The sequence below is a fragment of the Saccostrea cucullata genome, unplaced genomic scaffold, assembly GCF_032062105.1.
Source record: "Saccostrea cucullata isolate Sc308-1 unplaced genomic scaffold, CSIRO_AGI_Scuc_v1 ctg17564, whole genome shotgun sequence".
In the NCBI taxonomy this organism is placed as follows: domain Eukaryota; kingdom Metazoa; phylum Mollusca; class Bivalvia; order Ostreida; family Ostreidae; genus Saccostrea; species Saccostrea cuccullata.
In genome coordinates, this window is record NW_026934300.1 from 421 (window position 1) to 11217 (window position 10797).

General features: G+C 31.4%; 1 pseudogene; it reads left to right on the forward strand.

The window, feature by feature from the left end:
- The first annotated feature begins 1191 nt into the window (after window positions 1-1191).
- On the forward strand, window positions 1192-4744 carry LOC134240400 (uncharacterized; annotated as a pseudogene).
- Window positions 4745-10797: the final 6053 nt, after the last annotated feature.

Here is a 10797-nt window from a genome sequence, read left to right on the forward strand (position 1 = left end):
TCTTTGTTCTCTTGCAATTCTTTGCTCTTCTAAGACCTTTGCTGTTTTTGTCAAGTTCATCTTATTGTAAATTTGTTTTGAGGGTTTAAAACAATGTATTCAGGTTTCAAAACTAATTGAATTTCAGGCAAACGTGGATAACTACAATTTTTGATTTTTTAAAATAATTATTTAGATATTCTTACACACTGTCGTTTTTATTCATTTTTCAAAACATAGGGTGACCATTGAGTACTTAACATTTTTACTGTCAAATGTTTCTGTAAAACAGTGTAAACTAACCCAAAAATGATGCCAATCAATTTTTCTATGTGTCTTAAAGTCAATCAAACATCATCAGTGATAATTTGTTGAATACATTGGCTGTTGCAAGTCCTTGTCGCCAAGGACGGTACCCACTTTTGATGCCCGTTTTATCATTTTTGTTCATTGAAATCCACCTATTCATGTATCTTTAAAACATTGGTTGTTGTAAAATTCCACATATTTCATTGAATATTCCTTTTGGGATTCTTAACAAGTTTTACAGCAGTTTTACAGCAGTTTCACTCTAGTTTACTGATTCTTTACTATTCATTTTTAATGCAGTGTCTCGAATAGCCCTTGTTTTCCAGCTTCTCACAATAAAACTATGTGAGGAAAAATGGTCACATAAACTGTTATGAATTCCTTAAAGATTCAGTCATTAGAGAAAGACAAGCTTAATGTCATATGATTTCATGTTGTATGTCAAAGAGGTCAGGGCATTATTTATTGAACAGCCAGTAAAGTACTCGCGAATATATAGCTGGATAGATATTACAAAAAACCTGAATTCAAGATATACAACCACTCGAAAACAACTAATGAAACGGTGGAAAAGACCTAGCATTGATGTGGATGATTTTCATCATTCCTGTTTATAGTTTTTAACACCATTGAAGGACTTTTATAATTGTTGCTTAACTCTACATGTTTCCTTTATATTGTACATTAATACATATAAAGTTCATTTGGAAAAACTGGTCCAATAGACAGTGCTTGTTAGAGACCGGTTTTCCCCAATCAACGTTCCTTATTTTATATTTGAATTGCCAAGAGACACATGATAAGGCTTGTGTCTATGGCCAAATAAGAATAAGGAACGAGATTTATAATTCCGGATAAAGCGATTAAGTTCGAGCACTGGCTATTATATCGTTGCCTTTACAGGGATGATGTTCCTGCTACAGGACCCCTTATTTGAGATAAATTGTTGTGGAATAATATCAGCCTGGGAGTTTTATCCTTGTAAAGCAGGAATCGTTCAGTTTATGGTTTGGTCCCTTAAATCAGGAACAACATATGAACTCAAAGCTATACAGGAAGTGGAGGTTTTAGGTGAGTGAAAATAAGATTGTAGATTGGAGGAACTTTTTCTGCAAAATTCTGCATTTAGTATTTTCAAAATCTTACAGATTGTTTAAATATTGATTTTGCAAAGAGGTATTCATTATTTATTGTTCAAATCTTGAGCATGTAGTACTCAATATAACATTTGAAAACTTATACATAGATTGTCATTCTGACTTTGATAAACGCATTCCACGACTTCTTATGTTCCAGATACCGACCTTGGAAAAATCTTTGAATTATACTGTTACTGAAGAAGAAACGATTGCGATAGTGGCAGGGGATAGGATCGGATGGCATGTTTTTTTCACATTTTTTTCACAAAGACTTTTAACATTCAAGTACTAATTTAATAGATAAAAGTTTGTGTATGACTTAACAATATAGTACAATTTTTATAATTAATTATCATTTTATTTTACAGGCGCTCAAAACGAAGAACATCATATCGTACCAGGCCTGGAATTATTTGACCATAGATACTGCCCACAGAACACATATCGAACACAGCTCACTGAAGACCTGTATGAATACATGCAATTTGATTGGTCAGAACAGTTTCCAAATTCTCAATGGCAGTCGAAAAATTAACAAATCGTGGATACACTCTCAAAATTTACGCTAATAATAGTAAGAAACATATATAGTGGCTTTATTTTAATAAATTTCATAAAAAGAATTCAAACGCAGCATATTCCAGTCAGCAGATTATATGATATACACGGTTGAAGAAAAAAAGTTTGTGAACATAGTGATTTACAGAGAAAAATGTATTTTAGTTTGAAGAATGGCATATGCTTGAGCAAATTGTTATCCATGACTTTTAAGTATGCAGAAAAGGTTCATTTGCTAAAATTTTGAAAATATGAAAAAAAACTTACTTTGCGGGTATAGGATACGAGGAACAACCCCGCAATATGCGGGATATTGCGCGAAATGATATTGTTCGTAGTTCAACACGTTTAATATCGTTGACTACAAATATCTTGACTTTTTTAAAGCATCATCTTTATATGATTGAATAAATAATTTAAACTGCTATTGACGTTTATAAGTAGCGCTAGAATGGTACAGTTTATAATTTAAAATATTCAGTATAAAAAATTCTGTATGTAAATATTTATCTGTGGAAGAATCATCATATAAAAATTAACACATATTAAACAATAATAATGGCAATTATAGCTTATTGTTCCTTTCATTCCTTATTTTCCTTTCATTAGAATTACAGTTTTAAGCAAATTATTCAGAATTTAATCAGAGAATTTTTTATAAAATGTTTGTAGATACGGTGATCTCTTTCGAGGAATCATTTTACCTGACATCAGCGGCTGACCATTGGCCGATAGGAACCAGCTTCGCTTCCTTTGCTGTCCTGGGACAGGACTACAAGGAGAACGTGACATATTCCTGGGTCTCCAAGAACGATTACATAGATCTGAATGAATCATTCAGTATGATCTACCGTAGTTATTTTTTAACTCATACAAATATGAATTTTAATTCATGAGAGGGGAAAAGTTTTCCTTCATGGGACTATAAGGTTGCAAATAGTAGAGATTAGGTAAAATGATAATGATGACCTCTTACATTTATCGGTGTAGTGTTTATAAATGCTTTGTTTTGACAGAATCTGCGACTAAAATTAAAAGAAATTTTTTTTCAACAGAAAAGTACATCTGCGTACATTTGTTTACTTTAGGTTTTACACAGGTAGGGAAACAGCTGGAACCTTCGGAGAGTCCTCAAGGAATGGCCGGATACCTAGCAACCTTGAGAGTGGTTGATACTTGCAGAAATACTGCCACAACTACCTTTAGTGTGGAAACTTTCAATGGCGTAAGTTAATCTCAAAAAGATTATCGCCTGCATGTGGTAATGTATAGGCAGGGATGCTCTCGCCCCTATGGCACCTGATTCCAACTCTGATATTTTAGAGGCCTTTTTATATTTACTCCCAACTTGTGTTGTATTAATGGACTTTGAGCATAAATGCAGTCCTTTGTCTTTTTTTTAAATGAAATGTTATGTGTGGGGTTTTTTTATTTAAAAAATTATTTAATTAGTGTATAATTTCCAAAATAAGAATAATAATTTTAACCTTCTTATATCAGTGAGATGGTCCACTTATTGTTTTTTTATACTGAATTATACGAGAACAAAAATGATTATTAAGTGGATTTATTTAGCTTGAATTATTATTTGCAAGTAAATTTTTCTTTCATATAAAAAAAATATCGTATAAATGTTTTATAAAATATTTTTACCACATGGGCTCAAAAAATATTTGAAATAAAAGAATATATTTGTTGATATTTCAGCCACCGATTATAACGAATTTTCCTAGAGAAATATCAGTGCTGGAAACCCAGGGAGGAAGTGCCGAGATTTATAAGGTAGCGGTGTTTGACCCACGGTGCCCCCTGACCCCGTATGCTGTACACTAGAAAGTGTCCGACCTCAGACAGCTAATTTTGAAATTAAACTTATCAATGGGACGCAATTTATATTATTTACACAAGAAAAACCTATATTTGCCTATAGGGACGTTAATTCTTATATGTTAACTGTGTGTTGTGAGGACGGATATGGGACAGTGAAGGGAATTCTGAAGATTGACGTGTTAGAGGTCAAAGAAAATGAAATATATACACCTCCTTGTAAGTAAAATCAAATTTCTAAATACTTGTATGTCAAGGTGTCATATCTAAGAATTCAAGTACGTTATGCAAAATATTGAAATTAACATCAATTTGATAAAACTAATTATTTAAGTATTGATAAGGAACATTTAACAATAATTATAATGTAAAATGGTCAGTGTTGGTACATGATCTGATCGCTTCACATCATAATTCTGACAAACGAATGACACAATTTTCTTGAAAAGGACATTTCTTTCAGAAAGAGATATACATGTAAATCTTCAAGGCACATGCATATTTTTAACATCAAGTGTTTTCTACACTGTAATTGCATTAATATACCACTTTAGCGGTATGGTTCTTTAAAATTATCTTTTGCTTTCCAGCTTGGTTCATGACGTCGATTATCGCCAGTCTTCTCCCCATTACAGTCATGTTCGTATGCGCCTGTGTTCTGCTCATTGAGTCTTTTTTTCTGGTGAAGCAAGGAGTGAATGGATGATGCTTGTTCATGAAATGTGAAACTGTGAGAAAAATGAAAATATATTTCATTATATTTCACAATTGTTCATGAAATATAAAGCTGTGAAAAAAGATATTTCATTTTATTTCACAATTTTATACATGGAATAACATTGCAATATGATACATGATTTACAGTATGATATACCGAGTATATGTTTTACAATATGACATTACAAAGTAACAATGTAATGCTGTAATGTAGTACGGGGTATTAAGGAATAACGTTATAGTATGTTGTAACCGACTGGTTATAAGCCAAGCTTAAACCATTTATCGATTAGTATCAACCAAATAATGAATGATTATAATGTCACTGTTAAATTGATCAAGAAAACTTTTTTATTTTCTTTACAAGCTTATTTTGTACTATTTTGTATATTGTAAAATAGTTACAATGTGAAATGAAAAAATGAAAACACAATTATTTTCGTTTCCAAGAATTATTTTTACATGTACATGTAAAGTATTTAAACTTATTAGCTGAATTAACGCAAATTCTTTTACAATGTTGTTGTAATAATAACGTTTACTCTGCAATTAAGAACGTTGACTCGATACAATGTTTATCCAATCGAACAGGATATAAAAACACAACAATGTGTGAAGCAACAGTTTTAAATTTGAATATTTTATTAAAGAAAGACAATTATGGAATACTAACAATCAATCTTTGTGACTGTCGATACCACACACAAGAGCATGTTTAATTCATGTACATGTACAAACAATTTCTAAAAGACAGTTGGCTATTAAAAAAAAAAATGTGGAAGAACAAGCTTATCCAAAATCTTTCTGAAGACAAATTCTATGGTCGATACATTAGCGATTTTGAAAATATCTGTCGTTATATCAAATTCCCTAATTAATTATCAAATCCTTATTTTAATTCTTATTTACTACGTTTTTTGAGAACATGTCAAAGAGGACATGAAGGGTAGGACTGGTTGGCAGGGGGTTGATAATTCCTCTTTTAATATTTTAAGAGGTCCGTGTTTGCTCGGTCCGTGTAACACTTAACAATACCAATTTCTAAAACGATTTTGAATTTTAGAATGTTAATACAATAGTTCAAATTTCTAACTTTCAAAAACTCAAACTGATTTGGTATAATGAAATTTAATATTTTAGTTCAAAAATCTAAATTTCCAAATAGGTTTTAGAATTTTGATATTTTAGATTTTAACCTTAAATTTTCAAAATTCAAATTACCAAAAACGATTTATGGAATAAACGTTTGAGTTTTTAGTCTACCGTTTGTTCAGAAATTTACACTTAACAATTTAAAGTTTGGTAATATTTTTCGTCTTTCGATTATTTGAAATTAGCTTCAAACTTCTAAAATCCAACTTTGAAACGTTTAAGATTTTTAGAAATTTTGGTTCAAATGTTCAAATTTCTAATAACTTAACACTGAGTTTTTAGAATTTTACTTTAAATATCCAAAATTTAAACCAGGAATAGAATTTCATATTTTGGATATTTGAAGTAAACCTCTAAAAACTAAAATGTACAAACGTGTTTTGGTTATTTTAAAGTTGAGTTTTAAAAATCAAAATTCTAAATTTCTAAAAATCTAAAGCGTTTGAAAGTTGGAAGTTTGAGGTAAATTTTAAATAATCAAAAGACGAAAATGTTATCGAATTTTAGATTGTTAAGCGTAAACTTTCTAAACAAACGGTAGATTAAAAACTCTAAAGTTTAAAATACAAAATTTGTTTTTGGAAATTTGAATTTTGAATATTTAAGGTAAAAATCTTAAAACTCAAAATGTTAAACCTGTTTGGAAAATTGAAATTTTAGATTTTTGAACTAAAATATTAAAATTCAATATACCAAATCAGTTTGAGTTTTTGAAAGTTAGATATTTGAAATAATATATTAACATTCTAAAACTCTAAATCGTTTTAGAAATTTGAATTGTTAAGTGTTACACGGACCTTGCTCTGCTAAAAAATTGCACTATTTAAAATAAAGTGAACTTTTGTGCATTAGAACTTTTCGCTATCTTCATATTATACAAATTTTTGTATTAAAAATTGTAGACACGATACATAACTGAGTTTAATTGATACTTTTAACCTACATAACAAGATGGAGAACGTTTCGACTTGCAACCATGTAATAATGAATTAAATATGTAATATATGTATGTCAATTTGCACTTAGAGAAGTCACAAAGGTAATGGTGATTATCTCAGTATTCATTGTTGCTTAATTAACTAATAACTTGCCTCAACTCTTCTCTCAATTTTCGCCTTAGAGATACTTGCTTATTTTAACGTAAATTCTTGTCTATTATATAATAAATATAAATTGGAATAAACCAAAAAGCTAGTACTTACTGAAAACATAGGATAAAAATAGAAAAAGAAAGATTAAGTACGAAAGTGCATGGACAATGAAAAGAATTGTATGAATAATTTATAATAGCAATTTTATGCATAATTTGTGATAGTTGCTAACAAGATAACTAAGGTATAAATCAATAAAGGAAATGGAGATAACGAACATTATTCAACATCAAAGTCCATAGAACAATACAAAAAAGGAGCAAAGCAGACAAGGACCTCCAAAACATCAGAGTTGGGGATCAAGTGCCATGGAGGAGTGAGCATCCCCTACCGACCGGTCACATCCGCCGTGTGCTCCTTGTCATTATTGGGAAATAATGGAAAAATCCGTCGTCAATTTAGTGTATAAATAATGGACTAATAATTAGTATAAAAAACGTCAGTCAGCATTTGAGTCAACGATAAATTGTATTTGCTGACAAGGTCATTGTATCGATCATCGAACTTACGAAATGATGACTTTAAACGAGACTGCTGATTTGATGAGGACAACTAAGTAAACAATCGGAGTGTATGCTGTTATTATCTTGGAATATAAAACAAAGAAAAGTTCTGGAGGAAGTCAAACTAAAATTCAAAGTTCACCTTGTAGACTTTTGAGAGAGATCTTTGACACTAAATTAGGGATGTAGATGCGCTTTCGCTACGATTCGGGCAGTTTAGTTTTATGCAAAGGAAAATAGATTCTTCACTCTTTCACAGACCATAATAGATTACTGTCAGTGTTCTAAGAAAATCTTCATATTTGTTTGATTTTTTACACATGAGTAGAATTTTACGGCAGATTGAATATTTAACCACTTCTTTGCCACAGTGCCGATTTTGGGCCGATCACACAGTTGCGTCGAGTGCCACGGGGTCGATTTTGGGCCGATTTTGTTGAAATGAATTGTGACTTTGTATTTCTTTTACTTTTATTCAACGTAAATAATTATTGAACTTTTGAATCTTTTTATTGCATAACATTAAAGGTTTTATGGCTTATTTGTAGAATATCACGAAAATTTCGGCAAATATGAATTTCAAAAACAAAGTGAATTTCATACCAGCGATGACGCCATGACGCCATGAATTTTTGAAATAAATGAGTTGTTACTTTTTATACCGGTATTATTACTATTGAATATGCTCAATGAACACGATTTCATTTCAAAAGTTTATTTTCATACTATATATTATAAATTCACCATATTGAGGTACTAGGCCTACTCGTCCATTTAGCAGCAACGGGTAGAATCAACGTCATTTTACGTAAATGACGTCATAATAACAAGTACGTGCAAGCCAAACCTTGAAAAAACCTTCCGAGTTTATAGATTGATTGATTGTTTAATTCCCTGATTTAATATTGTCAAGTTTATTTATTTTATTTTGTTGCGTATGAACATACATGTATTAAAATTTATTTCCTGTTTCGTTTTGTTTCCTGTGTTCGATGTATTTTTCGTAAGTTTCCTAATTGCAGATTGTACATGCTGCTACTTAACTAAAAGCATCTAATAATTAAAAATATTGAATAGATATTGAAAAGTAACTAAAGCTTATAATTCAAGTGTTTGTTTTTGCTTTAATTGTATTCCGAAATTTTAATTTTAATCAATTTTTTTGGGGGGGGGGGCGGGTTCCGTATTGCTAAAATTATCCCATGTTTCCAACTATTGTTGATGTCCCAGGCATACTCTCCTAACTAGACAGTGATTCCTTATATTTCCATTTCATTGTGAAATAAAATTATAGATTGAGACTTAAAAATGTAGAGATAGATTTAAATTACACGAGGACTTCCATGCGGATTTCAATAGTCCTCGCCAGACACATGCATATTTGGCCTCCCTAGCGTCAAGCACAGAGACAGATGCGCACGAGATTTGCATGCGTTGAAGGCCTTCTTAGCTCCTGACCTATCGACCTGCCTAATTTACATTGCGGTAGAATTGTCAAGAAATCAACCCCGGTAACTTTCAAAGGGTTATCACAGAGAAAAAAAAATTAGAAATGGAAATATTATGGAATATGTACATGTGTGTAGTGGACCTTTGAAAACATTATATAGACAAATACAATTTCAGAGAGAGAGAGAGAGAGAATTATCATCATTTTGTAAGTTCTATGGTTGATACAATGACCTTGGCATATACAATTTATCATTGAGTCAAATGCTGACCGAAGTTTTTCATACCTATGATTAGTCCATTATTTATACACTGAATTGATGACGGATTCTTCTTTTAGCCTTTAACTCGACATTCAGAAAAATCCGCGACGTTTTATTTATAAATATTTACATTCAATGTAATTTTCCTTATGAAATCCATTAGAAATCCGCGACGTTCAAATTTGTATAACACACGCGAAACCTTGTCACCGCGGCGCGCGATAGAATACATTAGTATAAACTATATGCATTACGCAAGTTCCGAGTTTATCTCCGTTGGCGCGTCCTTTCGTTACGGAGGCGAGTTTCGTTTCCGCGTACACAAACAGGTGGGACAATTATTTATATATTGGATACATTGCATCATCGATGTACTGATTTATCACAACTGTATGATTGTCAGGACGCGCTCTTTTAATTTGAATTAATGATAAGGCGTCATTTAAAAAGAAAAAATCGGAATTGAAGAAAAAAATTAGTGGATAGAAGACATTAGACGAGGGAATAATTAAGGCCGGTAAGAGACATGGATCTCTAATAAATACACACGCATCAGATCATTGCACGTCGGAATTTTGAATGACGTTAATTTTTTTCTATTATTATATCTCGAAAGAGCCCACAAACTTTTTAAAAATGATTTGTACAATAATGGAAACTGTTTACTTATTACAAAGACTACAAAGGTTCTTTCGTTTTCTATTATCCTAATTCAATGTAGATTTGGTAAATACAGTGTATGTGTAGATGGGCTTGATACAATCACCAAAAGCATCAATGCTGAACATTTTAATCTTTCTATTACATTAAATGAATTTTTAAAGACGTAAACATCGTTCATTTGTATGCATCAGCAACCTGTCCCACCTCCTTGCTGAAATGGATACTTTTTGCGCCTCTATCGCAGGAGAGTTACAATCTCGAAACTCGGATAACTCTAGGAACACCAAAATGTAAAATGTTTTATTTCAATTTAATGAAAAACTATAACCCGGAAAATTAACGTAAAAATTAACGTAATTTACATTAAGAATTAATTTGTCACTTTTTCCCTCGCAATGTTTGTTTGCGTTATTTAACTTTGCACCGTCATTTAACGTCATTTGACGTCACAAACGGCATCTATTAACCACGGCGGTTTTGAAGGGCGCTAAATTCACATTTAAGAAATAATAAGCAATTATGAAGAAGGACAATTTGAGAATGTAAATATAAGCAATGGAATTCATATTTTTGGATGTCTTCCGTCCTATATAACACACCTGGCCGTGCCGACAAATTATCATGCCGCGCTAACGCGCGGTATTCAAGCTGTCGGCACGGCCAGGTGAGTTATGGGACCAAAGACATCCAAAAATATGAATTCAATGCTTAAATAGTTACTTGTAATTCCATTTATATGTCGCCTTTATATATTCCTGTGAACTTACATTAATAATGTAAAAAGGTGGAGATACGTACTAAAGAGTGATCAATTTTAAAAAAAGTATACAATATACTATAAACACGGATCTCGAGGAAATTTAAGGTGGCTCATTACATCCACAGTTTATTTTAGATTTCAATACAGCACCACTTATAATGTAGATGTCAAATATCTAGATGGGGGTATTGATATCATAAATATTTTTTATAGAATTTTTTAGTCTTTGTTTTATTTTAGTGAAATGTTTTATTTCAGGTTTATTATTCACAGAATTTCAGAACTTTCAGTGTCAAATAATAGGCATCTTCTTAAGACAAGTACATA